This window comes from Neolamprologus multifasciatus, chromosome 22 (genome assembly GCF_963576455.1).
Source record: "Neolamprologus multifasciatus chromosome 22, fNeoMul1.2, whole genome shotgun sequence".
NCBI lineage: Eukaryota > Metazoa > Chordata > Actinopteri > Cichliformes > Cichlidae > Neolamprologus > Neolamprologus multifasciatus.
Window position 1 is genome coordinate 10,950,833 of NC_140459.1, and position 25,932 is coordinate 10,976,764.

The window sequence follows — 25,932 nt, forward strand, 5'->3', positions numbered from 1 at the left end:
AAGGAGCCCTCTTTGGATGTCTGACAGCTTGATAAAAAAAAAGGTAGCAAATGTTATGTAAATAAATGCAATATATACTCTGTGTGTGTGTGTGTGTGTGTGTGTGTGTGTGTGTGTGTGTGTGTGTGTGTTTTCGGTTTGCAATGTATGTGTGTATAAACTGGTGTGTGCAACTGTTATTGATCTGCAGCGACCTGCGATCAAACACAATTAGGTGTGAATTCTACAGATTGTATATCGACAAGTCTCCTCCTGCCGCTGCTGCTTCTGCTGTGTGTTTGCGTGTGCATACTGAATCAATAGATGCACAGATACTTCACACACACTTTAGAGGCATTACCACACTGCACTGAAGCATTCTGCACTGATCATATAAATGCAGACGGTTGGTAGTTTAACAGGGTAGGTTTGGGGTTTTTTTGGAACATCAAAACAGGGTGAAAAATACAGTTTATTTTTGCCCCATGCAGACAAATAAATTCTTAGTTTTTGCAACAGTTTATATCTGTGCTTCTCACTTTATGTGCACAAATGTGCATTGATGAGAATGGTTTGCATGTCAATCTGTTATTGATTCACCAGTCATCCTGTGTGCACATGTGTTTGTGTAATGCGTGCATGCGTTCTCCACCGTGGGCTGCCCTCATACCTCTAGGGCAGTATGCGCTGGAGCCAAAGTCAAAACGACAGAATAAATTAGTTGCTGTCAAATCCCCTGCCAACTGTTGTCTTGGTAACCTTTGTTTACTCAGTCATTTGAAGATCAATCTAATTGGCGAGCTCTGTCTGGCTCAGCAGCACTCTACTCTGCTTTTTTTTCCCCCACCGGCAGCCAATCACATTCACTCAGTGTGAGACAGGTATAAATAAGGGGAAGGATGGATGGGGGAATGAATGGTTTTTGTCATTTATTGACCACTGTGTGTTATCTCTCAGCATGTTTTGCTCTTTTGTCTCACTGTGTGTGTGCTTGCAATGTGTGCCTGTATAGCTGTGTGAGTATGTGTGTGTGTCTTTCCAGCACAGCAAAGGTCATGCATTATGTGGCTATGGCAGTGATTGAATACTATGTTGTATTTCTATTTTTTCTATTGTTATTTTTTGTGTGTGTGCATTTGGAACTGTGTATGCGCTCATGGATTTATGTGTGTATGCTTTTGTTATCTGTGCGTGTGAGCAATAGGCATTAAGAAGGACTTGACTCTGTGTCAGCTGAAAAACAAGCAGACTAATTCAGACGGAGGGAGCTATGCGTGTTGTATCCAATCACAGAGAGGGATGCCTTTCTTTGAGGACTACCCAGCAGGCTTTGTTGCCATTTAGCTCAGTAACTGCGAGTATGGGGCTCATTTAAAGTCATCAGATCCCATTCTGGTCCAATTATATCCACTCTCAGTGGTGGATATCATAGTAACAAAACAAGTGTCTTGAGGAAATACTAATAAGGGCTCATCACAGACGCAGTCGGATACACACTCACGAACACATGCCTTAATGCAAACCAACCAAGCAGGGAGGAACATTTTGGTACACTGAGTTGCACGCATAGCACAGGTCTGGCAAGGCTACTGTATTTAATTAGCAACTTCAGTTAACAACACATGGTGACAGCAGTTGCTGAAATTATTAATCCAGTTAAAGAGCAATGAGATCAACAAACAATATTAACTGTTAAAAGTTGTTTTAGTGTGTATCATAGATGATTATTTGCATTTTATGGGTATAGTCTCCTCTGTGGACATTTTCGAAGGGCTGGACTATAAGCAGAATATGCTGACTGTAATTGGCTCACGTCAGTTGCATTGTCTAAAGTAATTTGCTGTAACATGTTCCACTAGCAACGCTACTCATGCCAATTACTTGTGGTTGTCGCTGGTTCTGTTTATGTTCACAACTGTGAAATATCCTGAAGCTTGAGGAAAACATTTCTCCTGCGTCACTTACATTTGTCTGTGCCTTTGCCGGCTGCCAGTAGTTCAAACCTGGGCACTGGCCTTCAATCTCTGTTCTGACTCCTCCAGCTACTTGGCTGCCCTACTAAGGCTACGTTCACACTGCAGGCGAAAGCGCATCAAATCCGATTTTTTTGACCCTATGCGACCCATATCCGATCATGCTATGACAGTGTGAACGGCACAAATCCGATATTTTCAAATCCGATCTGGGTCACTTTCGTATGTGGTACTGAATCCGATACATATCCGATGTTTCAGAAAGCGACTGCTGTGTGAACGGTCAAGTCGCATTAAATCCGTCTTTTACGTCACTGACACAAGACAGACGCCAATTATCAGCGCCGGAGAAGCGCCCGATAAGACATCGCGAACGCTTCCTGGCCATCCGGTGAAACTGCTGGGAAGACAACGTTGGAGAAACGTTAACATTCTATTTGTACTGTATAATCTGCAGATTCCGACAGAAATCTGCAACTATCCTTTGAAGCACCGCTCTTCTCTAAAACAGCAATAAGTATCATTATTAGGTTATCTACATTATTATGTAAATAACAAAATAACTTAAAGCAAAAATTGGGAAACGTGAAGTCCGAAGTCTTTATTTTAAGGGCCATCAGTCAAACAATACTGTTTGCTCTGGGTCTAAACAGAGCGCGTTGTGTGTGACATCTTCTTTTGCGCATGCGGGCTGCTTTGAGCGTTCACACTAGAACGTGAGCGTTTGAGCGTTTGCTGTCGCATTTTATTTGTAGTGTGAACGAGCAGACAAAAAAATCGGATTTGATCAAAAAATCGGAATTGAGCATTAAGACCTGCAGTGTGAACGTAGCCTAAGTTCCCTATACGCTGACACCCCGTAATAGACTGACCCTGATTCCCTCTTTGAGAGTGCAGGGTCATCCTCATTTCCCGTCATGAGTTGAAACACTTTTTTTTAGCCGTTGTCTTACTTTACCTAGTCATTTCTGCTGCTCAGTGGTAATAGCATTGTATTGCCTTATTTTTTTTATTGCACATACAATAATGACACTGATATCACTTCCATAAGTTGTTATATTGAGCGTGGTAACAAATGTTTTTCAGTTTATTGAGAAAACACAAACCAAGAAAGCACGAGTTTGTATTTCTGTTTTTGTCCACCCTAAGCAGTCCAATATTTCTTCTCTGTTCCATCTAGTTTAGTTTTCACCAACTCCTTAGGGAATCTGCTGCTTTTTAGCTGATAATTCCCTGCTATGTTCTCGAGCTATTCACTAACTTTGTAGCTGTGTATGCATAACATGGATATATAAGAGCTTTTTGCCTTAAATGCCTGTCTGCTATTGCCTAAAATAAGTCGGAATCGAACAACACAAGAGCATTTTCTGCTAGAAAATCACAACAATAAGCTAAAAGATACTGAAATGCTCCACTGACCTAAGGAGTGCTGCAGAGTTTGGAGAATTGAAGTGACTATTTTCAAAGTAACTGTCACACAATGTGCACATTTTAACCATTTTTCTTTAAATGAATACATAAACTGAGTAATTTTACTTTGAAAAATGTACTATTATGTTCCAGAACTACTTACTGAGAAAAATAACTGGATAGAGTCTCCAAAATACGATTCTTGGTTATTATGTAGCACTCTATTGTACAGTCCCTCTTCATACTCATATTGCAGGAAACTCTGAAGTTCAACTCATGTGTCTGTGTTGGTCGTACACACTTGACATTTATTATCTTTTGGCGAGTTTAGTATGTGTGGGGATGTGCACTGAACAGAAGTGGACCTGGCTGTGTACGTGATATTTAGCGCTGTTTCCTGCCTTGTTCGTTTCACTTCCTCTCTTATAAACTGTCATGCCATCTAATCTGCCCAGCTGGTACTGTCAGAGCATGTGTCTGGATGATGAGAACAGTGATAGTGAGTGTGTTTGTATTTGCGTGTGTGTGCATGGATGTTAGCATGTGAGGATGTACTGAGTTTCTTTTTCTCAGAGGAGTAACAATGATACTTAAATCCCTGAATTTGGAATGGAATTGTTGGGTTGTAGAGATTTTTAAAAGCAAAAGGCAGTATAAATATTTCAGTCAGGGTTAGTGTTCCGTGGTGAATAGTGGGCAATAATTTACAAGGAAAAATTGGGACTTTAAAAGTATTCTACCTTGCCATTACTACTTTTTCAGTTGATTTGATTTTTGTGCAAGATGAATACTAATAAAATTGCTGCATGTTAGTGAGAGTCAAACTACTATTGCCTAATACCTGAAGTGCTGAAATAATTTAATGATCATGTTATGTTATGTTAAACAAGCCATAATTGTTCAATGAACTGTTCGTGAACTTTAACATTTAACATACTAACTGAGGCCTGTAGCGTCTTAGATGCAGTGCTTCCGTTTTAAAAAATCTTCTCTGAGCGTTGCAGGGTCTGACCTCAGGGTGAACTAAGGGTGTACTTGGGTTTCACTGGACTGAATAGGGTTGTTTGTGTAAATGTGTTTTTCACATGTGCAGGTTTAGAAAGCAGAATTGTATTCAACCAAAAACCCAACACCCACTCTTCATCTTAATCACAGCAAACAGGGTTTTGGCTTCACTATCATTTTGAATATGACTTAGCTAATTACTGTCACAGATTAAAGTTGACAGCATTATTTGGTTTGCATTTGTGTGGTTTCATAAATGGGCAACAGCTTCGGTCCTAAAAGTCTTTTCCAAGAAATGCCATTTCTTTGTGTCATAAAAGTGTACTTTTTCATTCACATGGAGTTCTCAAGTGTTACAATTTTACTTTAGTGAAAGTTAAATAGTATGTAAAGAAGTCATAGAGAGGAAATAAAATAAAAAAGAAGAGAAAACTGAGAGAAACCGAGTATGTGTGCGTCTCATTTTTGACACACACAAACTCTTCCTGGAGGCTAGCACATGTTTTTTCTTGCACTCTCACATCACTGTGGTAGGTTTCCCTATGTCATCTGACACGCAACTGGATGTCTGCAAAAATGTTTCTGTTTACAACCCATCTGAATACTGCATAACCCACTGTGCATTTTTGCATCTGTGTGGATCTGTCATGTACTATTAGTGCACAGCGAAATGCATGGTGACATAAATGCTGTCTTACGCTTGACAGGGAATCTTCACGTTTAACTTTGCATCCTCCTTGAAGGATGCTTTTTGTCTCCATCTCTGAACTGAATTGGTATCTATGAGTGTGAGGAGCAACAAATCAAAGCAGTTGACAAAGCGAGAAAGGGAATTCCTTTTTATTTTAGACTCCCTCCTCAGCTTAACCTCTCACTTTTCTTACCTAGCCTTCCTTTTCCCACAGTCTGTTGCACTCAGATTTATCTACTTCTTATGTGATTTAACACTTTTAGATCACAGAAAAATGTATGTTGGTATTATTAAGGACAATATTTAATTCAGTTCAGCTCAATTCAATATTTATATTGGGCCAAATCACAATAACAATCATCTTAAGTTGCTTTGTGTTGTAAGGTTAACACCCTACAATAATAGAAATGGCATAGCTATTGCAATTCACAACAAAGTCTAAAAAGTAAATAGCTAAACATTTTATTTTGCCATATAAAGGCTGAATTTTCTGTCTCGTTGGTGTACAGCACATATAATCTCATATGCAATGGGAACTGGGAAATCATCTGTACTTCAGCGAATGTTTTAGTATCTATACAGAGATCTTTCACTAGAGGTGATGTTAGTGTCAAGGCATGTTAATCACATATCCTTGAGGCACTGATAAACCGGCACATATAGATGTGGAGTAGCGTGGAAACCAAAGGAAAACAGTTTACTCTGCAAAGGGTTAAGTGATGCTGTTAATCATTGTGCTCGGGGGGGTTAAAAGCCCTTTCAGAACCCGTAAGCACAGCTCTTTTTATGATGGTCCCATCAGCTTACAGCTTTATTTATTAATTTATTGCTGCTTAGGGTGCAACACCGCAGTCTTATCCCATTATAACCATGGCAACTGCTCAATGAACTCTGTATACAATCCTCAAAGGTTCAACATTGATTATAATTTCCAACATTTGTGAAACTATGAACATATGACTGGAAATTGTGGGAGAAAGAATAGCCTAGATATTTCTTATGACACCAAAATCCCGCCATGCATACTTTATTCTAAACTATAGAAAGACACCGGCTGCACACTGGAAAAGGGAAATTACATTAAGCATACTGCTAGCTCTGTTAATTTCCTGTTGCCAACAAGAAAGCTGGAAGCATATTTGGAGAAAGTTAGCAGATTATTAAGTTGGAGATGGAAATAGTGGTGGGTGTTTCTGCTTCTGGGTTTCTGGATGATCGTGTGTTTGTGTGTGCATTAGGTCCCAACTTTGTGTGTATGTGTGTGTGTGTGTGTGTGTGTGTGTGTGTGTGTGTGTGTGGACGAATGTTTTCGTTTTACACTTGGATCGTGGCCGCTTCTCACAAAGTTGGAGCGATCCCACTCACTCTCTGCTCTTTCCTCAGGGCGTGCAGATAGTAAGAGGTTTTAATAGAGAGAGCGGTGGGAGGAAAAGAAAAAAAAGCGTACAAGTGTTCGAGTGAGCGGGAGATGGGTGAACAGAGGTGAAAGTGCAAGACGGTTGGAAAAGAGGAGGGTGATCAGAGGAGGTCAGCAAAAAGGGGCAGTGCAGATCAATAGAGGCCAAGGAGAAGAGCAGATGAGATGGAAGGATGCAGAGCCTCAAATCCAGATGGGAAGGTATTTTGACAAGCAACTTTACAACTGGCCAACTACTACCAGCAACAATCTGCCCAACCCAACCAGAAAATAATCATAGTCTTACCTCCTAATAAATTACTCACTGGGTCTTGCCATGTTGCCCGTTTCCTAGTTTAAAATAGTTTTCTCTTTTGGTCTCTCGTCTAACCATGATTGGTGGTTTTGTTTTGTTTTTCCCATTTAAGCTGTGGCTCTGGCCAAATATTCATACCACACATGAACCAGAAAAAGAAATGTGGAAATGAAGCAGCTGCATCCTGAAAAATCACTTGCCCTTTGTATCACGGTCCTGGGTCGATGACCCAGTGTTTTGTTTATTATTATTATTGTTGTGTAATTTCTTTGCTGTAAGTGACTCCTGTTCTGATCTGATATTTGGTTTTCATCATTGTTATCACTACTAGTGTTTAAGCTTTCTCTGTATTTCTAGTGCTCGAGTTCTCATGTGATTTCTTGTTCTTAGGTGTCCCTTTTAGTCCAGTGTCAAGTCTGTGTCTTGTGAATTGTCTCTTGTTTCCTGTTTTATTTTGAAGGGCTATGTCTCATGTCAGTTTTTCTAGTTCCGCTTCCTCTGTCTCATTAGGTCTCATTCCTCCCAGCTGGGTTCCCCTTCTGTCTCTAATTCCTCGATGACTCCCTCAGTGTATTTAAGCCCCGTGTTTCTTTGTGTCAGTGTCGCGATTTTGCCTGTGTGTTCCAGTTTGTGGTTTTCCTGGTTTGGTTTCTGTTTTGTTTTCTGCCAGCAATAAAGCTGTGGGTTTTGAGTTGCATTCAGTCTCCGAGTCCTGCGTTTGGATCCTCACCTCCGCCTGCTCGCACACAGAGCCCTGACACTTTGTGTGTCTGTAGCCTCTGCATAAGTTGTTGTGTACCCAAGTCAGCCCTGTGTGCAGCTGGCTCATGTGCCAAAGGCAGAAGTGTAACAAGGACAACGCAGCAGAGGGCAGGCAGCAGCAGTGAGCAAGTGAGTTGGGGTAGAAGGAAGCAATTGGTAGAGACAGAATGACTGTATATGAGGGACTACGGTGGGGAAAGGGATATAGGGTGTCAGGCTGAAATCTCCACTCTGCATAACCAGGACTTCAGGACCTATTGTTCAGGCTTTCAATCCAAGAAACGAGACAGTAAGCATTTGTAGCAAGATGCTGATGGTCTGGAAGGGTACCTTACAGCTAGTCTGGCAGATTACAGAGTGTACCAAAGAGGTTGTTGTTGTTATTATTTTGTCTGTCTGCGAGCAGGGTTATGCAAAAGCTACCAGGCTGATTTTCATTAAACTTGGAGGAGCATGTGGTCTAGCCAGCCCAGCTCTACCAGGGTGCAAAAGCACACAATGAAACCTCAGTTTAACAGCAGGTTAAAACTGAAATATAAATTGAATGTAGTGTGCTTTGTTTTCTTTTTTTAATTTATAAATGACCTGCGAAATAATCAGCACATTTTAAAAACAGAAGGAAAGGCATCAGTGTACCCCCAAGTGCTGAGAAGCTGTATCACTTTCCTCTTAAACAACTAATTTGTTGTTTGCAGTGTCATATTAGTAGGAAAACTCCCTAAAGGTGGCACAGGGGATGTGCCAGGCAGCGGTTTCATAATTATATCCAAGTGTTGGCCTCGCCTTTGTGCTTCTAATATTGCTGTTACAGTTTTATAAACATTTGATTAGCATATTGCCCTTGGCAGAGATCTGTGCTATGTGTCTGAATTTATTAGAGCTGGGGCCACACAAACACTAAACTATATGCATGTGCATTTTTTAGTGTTGAAAGCTCAAATTGAACACATTCTGAAAGATTCAGGAAAGTTATATTAGTGACCCAGATGTTTTCAGTGTATTGGGATTAGATGCCACAGACAGCGATGAGAAACTAGAATGTAAGGTTGTTGTTGTTTTTTTAAAAGAAAGCTTATGTTGTGAGCTTTGAAAATGTTTCCTAGAATAGGAAATGTCACATAACAAACTGGATAACTGATCAACTGTACAACTTGAGGAAAACTTAAGTTTATTTCTCCTACCTGAATTCTTGAGAAATGCATGATTTTCATTTAGTTAGTAGAAACGCTCAATAAATACTCAGTGTATTGCATTATGATCTAGTTCTTTTGCACTTAGTACATTTAGTAAATGGGGAAGTGTGGTGTTTGATCAATACTGCATACAGTTTTGGTTGTATGGAGAAAGAGGACTCGAACTGTATAGTAATCACTGTAGCCATTTCAGCAGTGCCCCCCCCCCCCCCCCCCCCCCACAGCGAGGCTTAGTTAAAAATACAGAGCAAGGTTTTTATTGAACTTCCATGCTTCCACACAGAAACGCAGGCGCACACACATACACCCCTACACTTGCAGTCCATTTGGGCTTGCCTTCCAGCAATAGAGAGCTCCAAGTGTGGAGGGTGTCAGCCAACAGGAAAGCGGGGATCGAGGGAGTGAAATAAAAGGCAAAACAAATGCAAACGGAGAAATGATGCTACAACGCTTCAGGGGAAAGACAAATCGATACTCTTGCACACATAACACTCCCACGCAGCAGCTAAATAATGCTGCTACTTTGTCTTTCCATCTCCCTCCATGACCTCTGTCATCTTTATGCACTGTGCAGAAAAGTTTATTCTTGTTTTGCACAAACTGCATTTTTTTTCCGTCATACTTTCTCTAAGTGTATTTACAAAACAGCTTCTGTGTGCATTCTCACTATTAAAAAGCTTTTTTTATTTGCTTCTAACTCTCTTGAAGGACACGTTTCACAGTTTGTTGGCTCCGACGCCGACCAACACTTTCAATGTGTTTGCTTTGCTTGAAGTTTGCTTGGAAAAAACTTTGGTTATGCTATAACTGAAAATTTGCTCCATTAACACTCCAGTATGTCTGGGTCAATCAACTGTTTGATTATATCTGTTTTTCACCAAATGTTCCCCAGTCAAATAAGAGTAAAATTTTATCATAGCGTCTGTTTAATGCATCAGTGGTGCTGCAGCATGTGGGGAATTGAATAATACAGGTGTATCATAAAGATGTAGGCTTACACATCTTGGTATTTTATTCTCTTAGCCCCAGTTGTGCCCAGTAGCTGCTGCTGAATTGACAATTTGCTTTTCTTTAACATTGCATTTAAAGAGAGACGTGGACTATTTCAGTAGCAATCCAGAATTATGAACTGTATCGTTAAAAGTAATCGAATCAAATACATTAAATGAGTTTGCCACATTGCTGCGTGCTAAATATTTTGGGAGTCGTCCTTTTGTCTTTTTGTTGAGATAACTTGTACTTTATTTGGAAGCTTCTTGTAGCTCTAACCATCTTCTTACAAGGGCCTTGAGAGGTAAGCTTTTTGTTTAATTAAAAAATTCACAAGAGCAATTTCTTTTTGAAAGCAGTTTATTATAATAGCAGATTATTCATAGGTTTCCTTGTTGTATACACAAGAGAAGAGGATTAAACTACCGTTTGTCACTCAATCAACTTGAACTAATAACGCTAAACTTCACTGGTATGTACTGAAATACTGATTTCCACTGTTTAGTGGAATAATCTGATGTGCAGGCTTTGCACGTCAGGAGAGATTTATTCCCAGTGTGTTATTTGATCCCCAGGATACATTTATGTAGCGTTAACGGCATCATGATGAGCAGCGTAACAGAGACAATTTTTAATAATGATGTGAGGCAGAGGTAGCAGAGGACCACTTCACCAGCATGCTAACAGCAGTAGTGTGGAAGTGGAAGAAGGAAAAGGAATAAAACTGGGCAGTTTTAAAGGTAAACTCCTAGTGCCAGTGCTTGATTGTAACTGGTGCTGATAGATACTGGTGTGAATGTCTCCCTGTTCTACCCATGTTATGACAAGCAGTGTAGTAGTCTGGTCTGCTGATTTGGCCAACTCCTAGAGCCTGACTGTCAAGTCTGATTTACCAGCAATGCAATTTTGACTGTTCTTTAGCAAGTTGGTTTCATGTTTTACCAACGTGTTGTAGGAGCACAGCTTCATCTGCACTGTCAGTAATGACGCTTGTAGTTTCTGAAATGTATAAACTGGATTGATTCAGGATTTGTAGGCCTTAATTAAAAGATAATGGCTGAAAGTGTTTATCTATACTTATTATACATCACCCTGAGGTTTTGCGCATATACAGTTTATCTTTCATGGTCCAGAAAAGAGAGGAGAGACCTTTGATGTGCAGCATGTTCTTAATGAACTGATGTTTTAATTTGTACAGACTTGCTTGTTTCTCTTTGACTTTTTCTACTTTTTTAAATACAAGACTGCGCAGCGAGTCTCCACCACCTCAGCCACCTGTTTGTCTAATTTTCCTACCTATTTAAAGCTTTGACTCACCACAACTCTCTGCCTGTATCGGGCAATGGCTGTTGACAGCAGTAAGTGAAGCAGTAAATAGCGCAGTAAAGTGGGTCTCGAAACGTCTGCCATGTCTGCTTGTGCCCCGTGATTTTTTTTTCCGTTGCTCCCTGGCTAGCTTCAACATTTTGTTTAAGGCATTAAGGCTTCTTTTATCTGCAGATTTTTAGCATCCTTTTGCACTATGAATAGCTTGCTGTGTCCAATGCACTCGCCCGAGACCATCATATTCTAGGATACACACACTTAAACAGACGTGCACCGCTGCATTCACAGAAACGCACGCAGCCAGTGTAATGCTCCTTGAGTCACTTTACTCGATGACTCACTGTCTCGTTCAGTCTGTCTCCGCATGCTTCAGTGGCTGGACCATAATTTCTGGCAAAGGCATGGCTTTGCAGAGTATTCTAAGGAAAATTGTGTTCTGAGTACAGCAAATGTTCTAAGTGCAGTCATTGTTCGAAGTATAGTTCTTTACATCTTGTTTTTTGTCCCAAATTCTCTATCTTTTGTTGACTTGTTTCCCCTCCTTTCATGCCTTCTTTTCTCCGTCCCCGTAATTGCACGCCTTCTGTCCCCTGACTCTTCATGACGCCATGTTGCATGTCTTAATTAAACGGCTGCTTAGAAGGAGGAAGACATTGTGTGAAATGGGGGACATAGGGGGGAAGATTTGGAGGGGGTGGAAAAGAATGGGTAGTAGGGGATTAATGAAAGAAGAGTTTGTTAATTACACAGCAAGGTCAAGGCCGCTTTACCTTCACAGCTTAATTGTGCCCTGTGATTGCGTTGCAAGGCGTCAATTTTAATTCAAGCAGCGGGCGCACTAAGCTGCGTTAATTGTCACATTGCATTTGCGTATGTATGAGCAATAGGGATGGGTATCGTGTAGGTTTTATCCGATACCGGTGCCAAACCGGTACTTTTGAAACGGTGCCGGTGCTTAAACGGTGCTCAAACCGGTGCTTAAAGAATGGAAAACACAAAAGTGGTCCAAAAACCTCTCATGTTCAGCTGTTTTTTTGTAAAAAGATAACAATGTTAGCCTTTTCTGCAGCTATGGGGCATATATGGTATCATTCTTGGCTGGAAGCAGTGCTTAAACAATGGAAAAAAACACAAACTTTGTCCAAAAACCTCTCATGTTTAACTGTTTTCCACTTTTTCTTTGGTCATTTTAGCCTTTTTGGCCAGGGTGAAGGGAGTATCTGCCATCAAACAAGAAGACAGCTGCATGTAGCTATGATGGTGTTTGCTGTTCACCTTACATGCATTAATGTAATAACGTGGTTAGCCTACTCAACGTAAATTACACACGAACAACATTAAGCTACTCACGCAGAGAAGAACGGCTGCTGCTGCCATCATCATCCGTCATCATTTCTGCTACACTGGCAGGGCTAGGGGCCAGGACTCTCCTCTTCGGGTTTTTGGGGGATGTTGCTAATTCCGGGTCCGATAACAGGCAACCCACAAGCAGTAGATGTGCTCGGTGTGAGGTCTCGCAGCAAGCTATCAAATACGGCGCATTTCTCGGCTTTAAAAAAAAACACTATGCATCGCCAGGTGTTTCATCAGATTTGAGGTGTTACCTTCTTTGACAGTATCACAGTATCAGCTTAAAGCACTTGTTGCAACTGCTGAGTTTGCATATTTTGCTGTGAAGTACAGCCAGACTTTTGACCACTTCGCCTTGGACATTTTTAATCTGTAGCTCTGCTCTAAAAGAACGTACGTACCTGGACCCGCCTACTATTCTCGGAAACTTAAAATGATTGGCTAGAATCTAAAGTGTATCATTCCATACCAGTTGGTGGCGGTAATGCACCTTTCAGTTGTTTGCCAACCGCCAATACAAATGTAAGGAAGAAGAAAGTGTATCACAGCTCAGGAAAAAAAGCACCGAAATAAAGCACCGAAATGTGCGCTGCTTTTCGGTCTGGTTACTACCGTTTATGTCAGAACCGGTGCCATCATGGCACCGGATACCGGTACCCATCCCTAATGAGCAATCATGTTGATGTATGTTTTTGGATGAGTGAGTGTTTTGCTTTTTTTGTAGTGTAATTTGAAGAATAATTAACGCGTTAAACAAGTGTTTTGTGTGCATGTTGATGTACTTATATTTACCTTTTTATGCATCTGAGTTGTGTTTTGGAACCTGGCAATTTATCTGTGTTTTTGTTTTTATTATAGATTATATAGGAGCATGACTAAAAGAGAAATTCTAGTAAAAATTACATTTCTGAAAATACTATACAAGCATGCTGCAATTTAACAGCGTTTTCTCTTCTGTTTTTCTTTAACTTGGATGCCCTCCAGTGCATAATCAATGGCTGATTTGCAAAAACCTCCCTCCTGAATTTTTCAGCTCAGTTTTTACTACTGGAAGCAGTTTCTGAGGTGTAATTGTCACAGGAAGACCTTGTTAACTATAAGCTGGTGTGATCACTGTGTTCTTTGCAGCAAGAACAACAGTAATTTGGAGGATGCTGGGATCCATAAATTCTTGGCAAAAATCTTTTTTAAATTGATTCTCTTTTCAGAAAATCATCGTCATTTCATCCATGTTTACGTATGCGTGTTTTGATCCCTGAAATGGAGCACGGCCATTAAACCCAGCGGGGGTTGGGAAGGGCAGGGGGATCAGCTCACCTCATCCGTCTCCCTGATAGACCAACTGTTCCTCATCACATGGGGTCTTGTTCTCGTACGCACACACACATACACGTATAAAAACATTCTAACTGTCGTATGCTTTGGCCATGACTCCCCTACCGGTGAAAACACTTAATCACCCGTATCGTCCAAGTGACCCCCCACCATTATCTCCATCCATCGCTGCACCTGTTTAGCCGTTTAATAAGTTTGGATTGGAGACGCTTGATCTTAAATGATGCAGAGAATGAGTGATGACAAGGGATTAGGTTTGTCTTAGATGGTCCGCTGAACACTGCAGTCTTGACTTTACTGAAACTCGTATCAGACAGAAACAATCTGGTGTTCTTGGAACTCTGAATTAGAGTTATATCATTCAAACTGCTACTTGGAATATTTTGGATTTTTGTTTAGTATTTCGCCCTGAGTGTTCATCTAATTCATTTACACTGGACAGTCTGAATTGGCTTGTATTCGTACACACAAATAGATGTTTTTTTATGCTTTACCTGGATATTAAGACCACTGAGACTTAACCTTTGTTAATGCATACAGGTAACATGTCAAATGAGAGGCAGGCAGGTGAATCACTGAGGCTTTCGCTGAGCATATAAATCCATGTGAGAGAAATCACATGGACCACACAATTGTGGAGCGATTGTGGCTCAAGAGTTGGGAGTTCGCCTTGTAATCGGCGAACCGGAAGGTTGCCGGTTCGAGCCCTGGCTTGGACGGTCTCGGTCGTTGTCTCCTTGGGCGAGACACTTCACCCATTGCCTACTGGTGGTGGTCAGAGGTCCCGGTGGCAGCCTCGCCTCTGTCAGTGCGCCCCAGGGTGGCTTTGGCTACAATGTAGCTTGCCATCACCAGTGTGTGAATGTGTGTGTGAATGGGTGGATGACTGGTTGTGTAAAGCTTGGGGTCCTTAGAGACTAGTAAAAGCGCTATACAAATACAGGCCATTTACCAAATCTACACAGAGAACAGAGAAGCATAAGAAAGATAGCATAGGACATAGGTGTCAAACTCTGGCCCGCGGGCCAAATTTGGCCCGCAGCCTAATTACATTTGGCCCGCGAAGCCATACCAAATTACTATTAGAGCTGGCCTACTGGTATTATACAGCTAATATGTATATTGTTTAGTATTAAGCTTTGCTTGTTCCATATTCAGTTTTCCAGCAAAACCTATTTGAGTCCATAAGAAAAGATTCATTCTTATATCTGGAGGAAGATTTTTTTTCCAATAAATATTAATGTTAGCCCACGACTTTGTTCCAGTTTTGAATTTTGGCCCACTGTGTATTTGAGTTTGACACCCCTGGCATAGGAGATAGCATAAGAAAGTTAATCTCAAAACACTATCTTATCAAATTGTTGAGACTAGTTTGAGTCGACTGGTGCATTTTGTGATGGACTACACTGAAGGAGTTTCTCATATTTTGGTTGCTATATGAAAACCATATAGAAAATTATAAAAATCTAAACTAGACAACTCTGTATACGCACGTCTGCTGGAGGCTTACACTTGTTTCAAACAAGTAGAGTCTTTGTCTTGAGGCTAATGTTTGTAACTGGAATATGCATCTAATCTTCTTTCTGCTTTGTGTTTATGCATGCAACAGCACACTTTCTTTCACACATATTAGGAACATAAATTGCTGCATAAGATGCACACCACTTTCTTATAGGCACTCGTAAAAAACACACAGACTCACACAGATATGCGCACCTACTACGAGTTCACTCTAAGTGACTCTAATAGGTGTGTCTTCCAGGCTCGAGGGCCTATCTGATTACCCTTGACATCCTCCTTTAACAATTCTACTAGATATTAGATAGAACAAAAAGCTCTACAGCAACCCCCCCACGCCACCCCTCGTTTTCCTCTCCTCCACTGTACTTAAAGATATGCAGCACTGCTCATCCGTCTATACTCTTGGGAATCAAATTTATCAGGCCCATTTGTCTATATCTGGGTCACAGTATTAATGAAAATGGCTGATGAGGCAAATGAAAATGGAATGTCATTAGAAGGCGCGACTCATTCAAGTTCACATCTCAGATTTGAATAGCTGATTCAAAGAAATCAAATGACTCTGGTGTGCCACAACAGATTGCTGGCTGGAGATTACGCTTGGTAATTTTCATAACAGGACGTACTCGGTATACACACACACCCACACATGCATATAATCATACAGACACGCACGCACAAAGATGAGTGGCATGCAAGAAAACACAAACTCTCATCTACTCTCCATATCATCCCTAATGCTTCCACCAGTGCATGTGATTAGTTTCCAGTTGCATATCTGATTAGATGTTTAGGAAATTTAAAATGTAGTCGCGTGTCACAGTGAATTATGTTGGGAAGCGTTTGCAATAGTTTATTTTTCCCGTTTTACTCTTAGACGATTTCTTTGTTTTTGAGTGCATAGCAAAAACAAACACATGTTGGCAGCAGCTTTTTTTTTCTTCCATCCCATACTGTGGTTGAGCCTGTGGTTGTTATACACAGCGTACTCGCAGTAAAGACATGCATTTAAATGCATTTTTATACATGAAAAATTGGAAGTAGTGAAGAATGACATTACATATTGCCATCGCAAATGGGGAGAGATGTAAGTGTCTGAAAGACTGCTGTGTGTATAACCTTCAGGAGCATTACAAATCAATATTACTCTCTTACCTGCTATCCTCACTCTCAGTTTGATGGAGGAATTGTGTTTTAGCCGAGTGTGACAGGCAAGCGGAACAGAATACACACGAGCACGCAGCACAACCGCGCGTGTGAGCAGAACGTTGGATCTCGTTCTGTGTGCGATCGACCTGAAATTGGCTGACATTCATATGCACACCTGTTTGCCAACTCGCAGCTGATATGCACATAATGTATACGGAAACTCTATTGTTCAAAAACATATGTGAACAAATATGTTCACACAATATAGGAACCAAATTTCAACTGCGCGCGTCTTGTGCAGCAAGCTGTATCCATGGTTATGTGATGGATATGTTAAGTGAGAAGGATAAGTGTGTGGGAGACTTTCCATGTATGAAGGTGATCATGACAGTAATAATCATCTGTGGGTATGAAGGCTCAGTCTGTTTCACTTCAGCTCTTTGTATATAATATGATATAGTAATTATTTTGGCAGGCAAGGAGCACAAGCATCATTATCAAAGACTGGATATTTGTGATACTGCCCCGTGGTGGCAGTGCATATACATCAGCTACATGTATACGACTGTCTGCAAAGCTGTGCGTAGGACCACCGCAAAACCCCGTTCCTCAAATAACACCTACTCCTGCTTGTGTGTATGCATGCAGTAGTATGTGTGTAGTATGGACTTGTGTGCAGGTGACACGTTACTAAGATAAGGATGTGGCTAAGCTTCTAACTCACACATAAGAAAAATAAAAGTCCCCACATTTGGTATACCAATAACAGTAATCAATGGATGAGGCTGACAATTTAGCATAGCCTCATATCAGGCTTGTCAGCTTGTTACAGCTATTTCCATTTTTTTCAGTCTAACTGTTTTCCATGGGGGAGGAGATTTGACTAAATCAGTCACTACAAACCAATATATCAAACTTAATCACTGAGACATAGCACAGCCAACATGTTGGTAATGGCAGCATTTTAATAGTGGAGCGAGGTGAAATAACAAGAATTTATCTTCATCAATTTGTTGTTCAGAAGCACACCAATTGACAATGTTGCTTCTGCTGTGCCACTGATAGGCTAATCATTAGTCCTCCCATGACATGTGACCATTATTCAACCATCTATCACAATGCCAGACGAATCCCTACACTCGATAGAGTTGATATCTTCAAAAGTCTTGGCCCTGGCAGGATGAAACGGTGAGAAACTCATGATTGAAATGATGTTCAGTGGTTTTACAGTTAGATTTTAAAGGATAAGGTCAGTTGGATGAGGGTCAACCTGAGGGTCAAAGCTTGCGGGTTAAGTTGATGATGTCATATTAGGTTAATAAAACACTCTTTTTTTCAGTGTTCGCCATAGAAACCAAAAGATGAGAAAAGATTAAATCCCAGCCCATTAAGCCATGGAGATGTAACACAAAAATGGAGCTGATTATATTATAGCAACTGCTTGAAACTAGGGTCAGTCTTTTTTTTTTCCCCATTATTTAAATCACTCCTTATTTACCACATACTGTAAATATAATGTTGTTTATATGCAGACATCTGTCAGAAAGAGTTAAGCTTCCAATCAAATGTGTGAATAAAAGTCAGTTTGTGTTGCTTAAAGCACTGAACAGTCAGATTTTATTTTTGGAGTATTTGACTTTTTCTTTGGTTTTAAGAGTCAAAATCCAGTGCGTGTGATTGTGGGTAAAAGCTATGTATTTAAGGAAAACAAACAGGGGGGTTAATGTTGGGAACCATGCAATAAAAGATCCATATTTAGCTTACTACCAAGCCCACCATCCGCTTTACAAAAATGAGCGGGAGACAAAAAAAAGTGTACTTAATGGTAGTCATTTAGGCTAAGAACAAGAGCTAAATACTCAAATATGAACAGTGCAAATGTTCACAAGATGAGAGGAGAGAAGGAGGCAATAACATCCAGAAATTGTTCCTTCTCAGTCTTTTGTTCCACAACCCCTGATAAATCCTGTGGAAAATGATTGCTGGAGCAAAAGAAGGGATGGCAAATAATGGACAAAAAGAAAGGGGAGGGTAGCAAACATGATAGAGGGGAGTCGGGGAGGGGATGGGTGTGTGTGTGGGGCAGAGTTTGGCAGGGAGCAGAGTTGATAGCAGTCAAGAGCTATTTCAGAAGATGAGATGGGAGAAAGGTAAACGTCGAAGTAGCACGGGTATTAAAGACAGTGGCAAAAACACGGAAACGAGAAAAGAAGAGGAGCATCTGTCAACAGTCAGCGATGGTCTGCTGTGTTTATGTGTGTATGGTGGGTTTTTTGTACATTTCAGCACATGAGCCAAGTGAGTCAGTACGTGTTCAGAAAATACAGATATGCACCCTACGGACATCTGTCTACTTCAATCACTTGTGTGGGTAAAAGAAAATGCATCTGTTTATTTCCACATTCATGTAAACATATCTGATTTATTTTGTATCATATCAATCTAATGCCCTCTTTAACATTGAATGGAATGCCATAATATGCAATCTACAAATTAATATATATATGAATTATATATACACATATATATGCGTATGTGTGTGTATATATATATACACATATATATACACACATATAAGGTTTAAGGCAATGGACAATAGCACTAAAAAGAAAGATAAGTACTTAACAGCCCATATTCCCAAAGATAAAGTGGTTTAAACATAAGCAGATTTAAATATATTCAGCATTATTTTGTTAGCATAGGATGAAACTCAGTGGATTTGGTGATTTATTGCAGTCATTCTACAATGTGGCTATTGCCACCCTCAATAAACATGTAGAGCAAGAATGATAGACTTTATAACATCTATTACTGTTCTTGAGATATTTATTCAAAACGGAAACTTTCTATCACTGTAAAGCTTACATTTGAATGTAAAATGTGTGCATCATGTCTGTGTTGAGTTATGACGAAGTAATTACTTTGTGAAGGAATCGAGTTTTGACAGCTACTGTGGCAATTTAGGGAGTCGGAGTGTTTTTAAATGACCTTAACTGCTTCCTTGAGCTTTGTGTCAGAGCCTCTGCCACAGCAGCACAGCTTCCTGCAATAAAGTGTGCAATATCACCGGGTTAAACCACAATAACTGACTTTCAATTGTTTTTAGAACACCAAACGCATCTGTCCCTTCACCTTAAGGAGTATATTTAACTCTGCTGTAGTGGGTCACTGTTTTCATTCATGATTTCCTAGTTTTTGGCAGTTGCCTCACTATTTGTCTGTGTGCCACCATTTGATTGATATCTTTCATAGTTATTGAAGTATTTTGGCAACAAAAAATGGAATAAAACTGGATATAAATACTCACGCCATCCAATTTTCTTTATGACTTTTTTATATAAAAGACCATAAAAATCGGGAATGCCTCTTTTGATTAATTTCAGTAAAAAATATGGTATTTTGGCATACACTTGTTTCCATAATGTTATGCCAATTGCAAATGTGGTCTGGCTTAGTGTTGTCATCACACTGAAATTTCTGACTTTAATTCAAATATCACAAAAAAATAATTTGCCATTTTCAATGCCACAAGGAGAAATCCTGGGTATATTAAGCAATGTCAAATTTTAAGTAATTTTATTATTAAAAGTCAAGTACAACAAAGTCATAGCCTGGCAATAAGGAACCTTTTTTTAGTAATGAAAAAAAGTTACTGAATGAGCATACATCATTAGAAGCCTTACATTCAAAATCTATTATTAAAGTGCAACTAAAAACTAGCATCCATCGCCTTTCAGTAAGCAGTTTAGGGTTATGGGGTCAGTTTAAAGCCTATCGCAGTAATTTTAACAATTTAAAATCACCAGCTAACCTAATGTTTGCTTTTGGACTGTGGAAAGAAGCTCATAGAGAACCCACATAGGCATGAGGATCAAACCAAGGACCTTTTTTGCATTGAGGCAACAGTGACAACCACTGCACCACCGTGTCGCCCCCAAAACAAGAACGGAAACTTTTTTTTTTTGTTAAAAGTTAAAATTAATGTGGTTAACAAACATTTGTCTCACAAAAGTAGATGCGTGACCTTATAACTCCATGACTATGCATACATTTTTGTGATTCCCTAGTGTTGTATTATGTTGGCTGATTCTCTCTGAATTTTCTGTTTGATCCAAACTGTTCAGGCTTGGCTCTTTGTTGCTGTGATGTAACATGACAGCTCTTTGTTGTGTCTATTTTGTGATGTAGCCACTTTGATATTGTTAAATGTTCGGTGTTGAAGCGGATGCTTGTGTGAAAAAGCCAACGAATGGATCCGTGGGAGTTTTGCATTCACAACTGTGAGTAATTGTGTGCTTTTGTTTGCGTGTGATGCGTCTGTCACCGCGTATACATGCTGCACTTGACATGCAGAATTAGACATGTCTTCAGCGCAAAGCTTGTACAGAGCACGGCTGACATTAATACCCCTGGCGGCATTGTTCGCTAGTTATCCTCCTGTGTTCTCTGTGTGATGTCAGTCTGCGGTAACCAGGGCAGAACAGAGAATAAAATGATAAAGCGTTGACCTGAATGGCACGGCTCAGAGCCTTCTCCACGATTACACTGTGAAGCAGCAGCCAGTCAGTGGGTGACTTGAATGAGGTCTTTACTTCGAGCTAATAACAGGGATTTATGCTGTAATTCAAGGCTAGGTCATATCTTCAAAGCAGCTAGACACGCAGACAGGTTATGACACTGCTTGTTAGTTCAGGAGAAAATTGTATCTTCTAAAAGAGCAGGCCATGGAAAGTGTCACGAAATGTTTGGTTTTTTTTCATCAGTCACTTAATTTCAAACTATAAAATCAGAAAATCTGCTTACTGTGAATATGATACACTACAGTTTGATCCGATGACGTGGTAGCGGGTTTTTTGGAGAGGGCCTTGTGCAACAGACAAGTTTCTAGTGGTTTATTAATTTTTAGCTTTCTATACTAAGTATTATATCCTTTATTGCCAAAGAAGACCATTATCTTACTCTTTAATAGAGCATTTTAAAAAGTCAAAACATTAATTTGTCCAACTTGAAACAAAGAGAAAAATATAGAACATTAAAAATATAATGAGAGGAAATTGTTGATGTTAAATTAGAAGCATTGATTTAAAGTTGGGTTTTTTTGTTTTAGTTTGTCTTACCTTAACCTGTATAGTTCATCCCTATGATTTGTTTTAAAGCTTTTAATTATTAATATACGAGGACAGAACTGTTCACAAGTCTTGGATCACCTCTCATTTCTTTAGATTTTGCTTCCAGGGAAACAAACTTTCTTGTAATTATTGGAAATTTGTCTTAAGAGAAAGGCTTTCTGAAGAGCTTTCAGACTTTTTCTTCGGACACTGGCTGCCCTTTTACCCATTTTCAGTCTAGTCCTTATCCGTGACCAATTTCAGAGTGATGTTTCTTTTCTTCTTCTTTTTTTACACAAATTACACAAGATCCATGCTGAAAATCAGTGACAACTGGTCTTTTGGAATGATGAATCCAAATTGAAAATTTTGGTTCAAATCATCATTAATGATGATTTACAGAAGATAAAGATAAAGTCCAGCAGGTTTTGCCATTGTTTGAACCTGCTTTTCAGCTAGGAGTGTTGGGCCATCTTGTTAAAAATTGATCGAATTATGAAAATAAGAACACACTGTTAGATTGTGATCCAATCTAACAGTGTGTAAACATACACGGCAGAACCAGTGACATCAACATGCTTTGCATCCTTTTATTGTCACACACGGTTGCTTCACAATGCACACAGAGCTGCAGCTCTCCCGCTGCCCGCTCAACATTACCACAACAACCCCAACCACAGGACCCAGTACAATATTTAAGTCTGCAGGGCGTGATTGCAGATGCCGTGCAGGTGCGTCCGCCTTCCCTGCACTGCACCGCAGGCCACGCCCTGCCACACAGTGTAATCCAACATGCTAACAAGTAACAGGAAATTCGTCCAATTGGGAACAGCTTCACTTTTCACCATGACAGTGATCCCAAACACAGCGCCAGTGCAGTTAAAGCATTCCTGAAACACATAACAGAACATTGTCAGTCATGGATTGGTCTCCCCAGGCAACATCTAAAGAAGTTGGAATGTCCTTCAGGAAGCCTGGAGAACTATTCCTGAGAGCCTTAGAGAGTTCAGGCTGTGTTGAAGATGGGTATATTGATTTTTAAGCTCTTCAATTGTACAAACTCGGTTTTTGCTTTACATAGTATGTGTAAACATTTATGTTTGGCTCCTTTCAGTAAGTTACTACACCTATTTTCCATTTTCCTGGCAAAAAATAAAGAATGACTTGCACAGCACTATACATGTAAATTCCCCACAATTTACACATACTGTTCATGAGCCTTGACCAGGGTATTAAGAGTCTTTTATATTTTTCAGTCTGGAGAGTTGCACTGGTAACTTTCCAAGCCTTTTCCTCCTAAGCTCCAACGTCTTAGCTTGAAACAGTATTTTTCAACATTTTTTTCTGATCCAATATGGTCCGTATCTCATTCTCTTCAGCCAATTTATCATGTGGAATGAGACTGACCTCATCTACTTTTGTCCAATTTCAACTACTCCAATTCAGTCTGACTCACCTCCCTCCCTACTTCTCTGATTCGGAGATGCAGATTTACATGTGTGCGTGCGTAGGTCCGTGTCCGTGTGTGTGTAAAAGATGGTAATTAGAATTCATTTTTTTGGATGTTAAGGAAGCCTAAAGAATTCAAATCACCATCAGCTACACAGGGAGCACTCATCTGAATTAAAGCTCTCTCAATTATTGATTTCCAACTGCTGGAATCACATCCCCATCTCTCTATGATACCATTACCCCTTTGACTAACATACTTTGTTCAATTCCTTGAAAACCTCTGCAAAAAATCGTCGCGTTATGTCTATGTGTAATCTCTCTTGGGCTTTAGCTGCGTGCAAATGTGTGTCTGTGTGTGCGCACAAAGGTCTAAAGTAAACCTCTTTTAGGGTTATTAATATTTATTAATGTGTGCTGTCAGAGAGGCAAAGAAACAATTCATTGCTCACATGTATTGCATTAAGTGCTTCATGACTTATTAATGGGCATGTTTAAGGTTAGAGAAAAGAAAGGAAAAAGAAAATAAGAGAGAAGGGCAAACTATGAATTGATTCCTCCCACAAAGACAAAAGTCTATTAAAGTCATTTGTAAGCTCATTGAAATGTGGATTCTTTGGCCTTTTACTTTTTATTCATTAGATGGCAAAACTGTTGGCATATCTCAAACTGTCAGAGTAATAATGAATTTTCTAAGAAAGATTGATAACAAGTTTTGCAATCATATTCCTATATTTTTTTTTCTAACTACCGATAAGCTCCTATGGCAAGCAGAGCACTTCTGCTGTTATATATTCCTACTATAGATGACCTTATTCTAACACTGTCACTCATTCGTTCAGTGTGTTTCTCATCTGTATGCATTCCATGCCTGTGTTTATTGTTCTGTCTATCAGTCAAACTGAAGGAGACTATTATCCCTCCCTGTTTAATGTCCTTTCTCGGTACAGTACATAGCCTACTGTCTTTCTGTCTCTCACACGCCATCTGTTTGTCTGTTGGTGTCTCTGTCTCTCCGAACAATCTCTCACAGCAGTTGGCGTACCGTGTCATCCACTACCCCCCACCCCAAGGACCTGGCATGTCACTGCATATCTATATCATAACACCTTGAAGAAATATGCCTCTGTGTGCGCGTGTATACATGTGCCGCCGTGTTTCATTTAATCGAGGCTCCCAGTCAGCACATAGGACAAATTGATCAGTTGGTTTGCCAGCTGTCCTGGCAGATCTCTCCTTCTGTCTTGCTAGTTCTCTAACCACCCACTCTCCTTTACTTCCACTGAAACTCTGATTTCCACTTAAATTTATACAACTTGCAATTTAAAGATGAGAAAAACCAAATGAGCACTCTTGAGTACTCTTCATTACAAGTATCTCCATTGTTTTGTTCAGTTTTTTTGTTTTGTTTTCTCACCGCTGGATGCCTTTTAAACTAACTCCTCTTCTCCAATTGGCAGATGGCTTGTGGCCACGCTGACTGACATGACCTTCTCTGGCACTTGCTTTTGGCGACCCTTTGAATCCCTGGAAAATGACGGGCATCATGCAAAGCCAGCTCCTTTTGTTATCTGAGCTGCACATATTGTCTTGATACACCCCTATCATTAGACACACATTTCCATCGTGGGCCAGCGAAATGTCTATCCATGCTGAATTGAAGAGATAAGTCAGAACTGCAGCCAGCCATATGTCTAGCCTGCTTTTAAGCATGATAGGTAGAAAATGCAAAACCAATTTCTGTCCTCATAGATCTATGCATAATTTTGCCTTGATTTAGGTGCTATTCACACTTGATGTTCTTGCTGTGGCGAAGGGAAGGATAGTGGCAGCACAGTCAGGAACAAAGGGAGTCTACTTCAGTGCTGCTTGACAGGGTGTATGTGTGTTTCTGTTATGTCCCCATGCTTGGCTGTGCTTTGAGCTGAAAGCGAGAGGCTTTTTTCTGTGTAATGACAGACATTAGAAAGTCGATTACGAGGTTCTTGCAGCCTCGAACATGCCACACAGAGGGCTGTAATACACACATGCATACACAAAGGTATACAGGCACGTGCACACTCTCAGACTGGTCTGTGCCAGGGGAAGGCTTTTGTGTTCAACTTGCCTGTGTCACATACAAATATATCACCATTACTGACTATGTGACACAATACTGCAGGTGTGAAAAGTGCTGTCTTCTTAACTGTAATTTCCCATAAATCCCATAAATTTTATCACATAATTCAGACAGGGCACTGTTGCCTTAAATCACAGTTGATAACATGGTTCCAGGGGCTCATGATATCTCTTAATTCCTATTCAAGCTCTTCAAGTAAACATACCCAAGAATGTGAGTTGAACATCTTTTAATTTTTAAGAATTTTTCTTGGAAATTCAGGGCCGGGGCAGCTGTGGCTCAGGAGGTTAAGTGGGTTGGAAGGATAGTGGCTTGATCACCAGTTTCTCCTTTCTGCATGTCAAAGTGTCCTTTATGAAGAATCCCAAGCAGCCAGTGATAAATGCATTAAAGTGTGAGTGTGTCGATGTTAGACAAGGTGCTTTGATTTGGAAAAAATGTGTGTATGATTTACTGAATGAGGCTTGTAGTAGAGTGCTCAGTTCGAGTAGAAGAGCACTATATAAGTACCAGTCCATTTACCATGTACCACATGGACTATTATGACTTGCTAACCCTTGCCAGCGTATCGTTAGCTTCAAATATTTCTGTTGGTAGTTGGTTTCCCCCTTTTTTTAAATTTGTGTATTTAAAAGTGTGTAGTATCAGGGTAAGTAAAGCAACTGTGTCTTATTTTGAGTCATATAAATAATTTTGAGTCATAATTTTCATGTTACAATATAGCTTCTTTTGATTTAAAATGTAGGCCTCGATGACACAGGTGTAGAAGCTTGTCAGCTACCATGTGGCAACCACTGGTTCTGAGGGTAAAATGTATATTCCCAGACTAGCTGCAAGTAGCTGGTACAGGTTGCTGGTAA

The 25,932-nt window shown here is 40.1% G+C and overlaps 1 protein-coding gene and 1 long non-coding RNA gene across 2 annotated transcripts in view; both read left to right on the plus strand.

The window, feature by feature from the left end:
* epha10 (EPH receptor A10) overlaps window positions 1–25,932 on the plus strand; it is a 164,755-nt gene that overhangs the window by 80,572 nt on the left and 58,251 nt on the right. The gene's annotated exons all lie outside the window — the stretch shown is intronic.
* The window catches only part of LOC146492976 (uncharacterized), a 52,275-nt gene that overhangs the window by 24,712 nt on the left and 1,631 nt on the right, over window positions 1–25,932 (plus strand). Inside the window, exon 3 of the long non-coding RNA XR_014872146.1 lies at window positions 1–25,856. This exon is cut by the window's left edge and continues 17,728 nt beyond it. This is a non-coding gene — a long non-coding RNA (uncharacterized LOC146492976). The remainder of the gene's footprint in view (window positions 25,857–25,932) is intronic.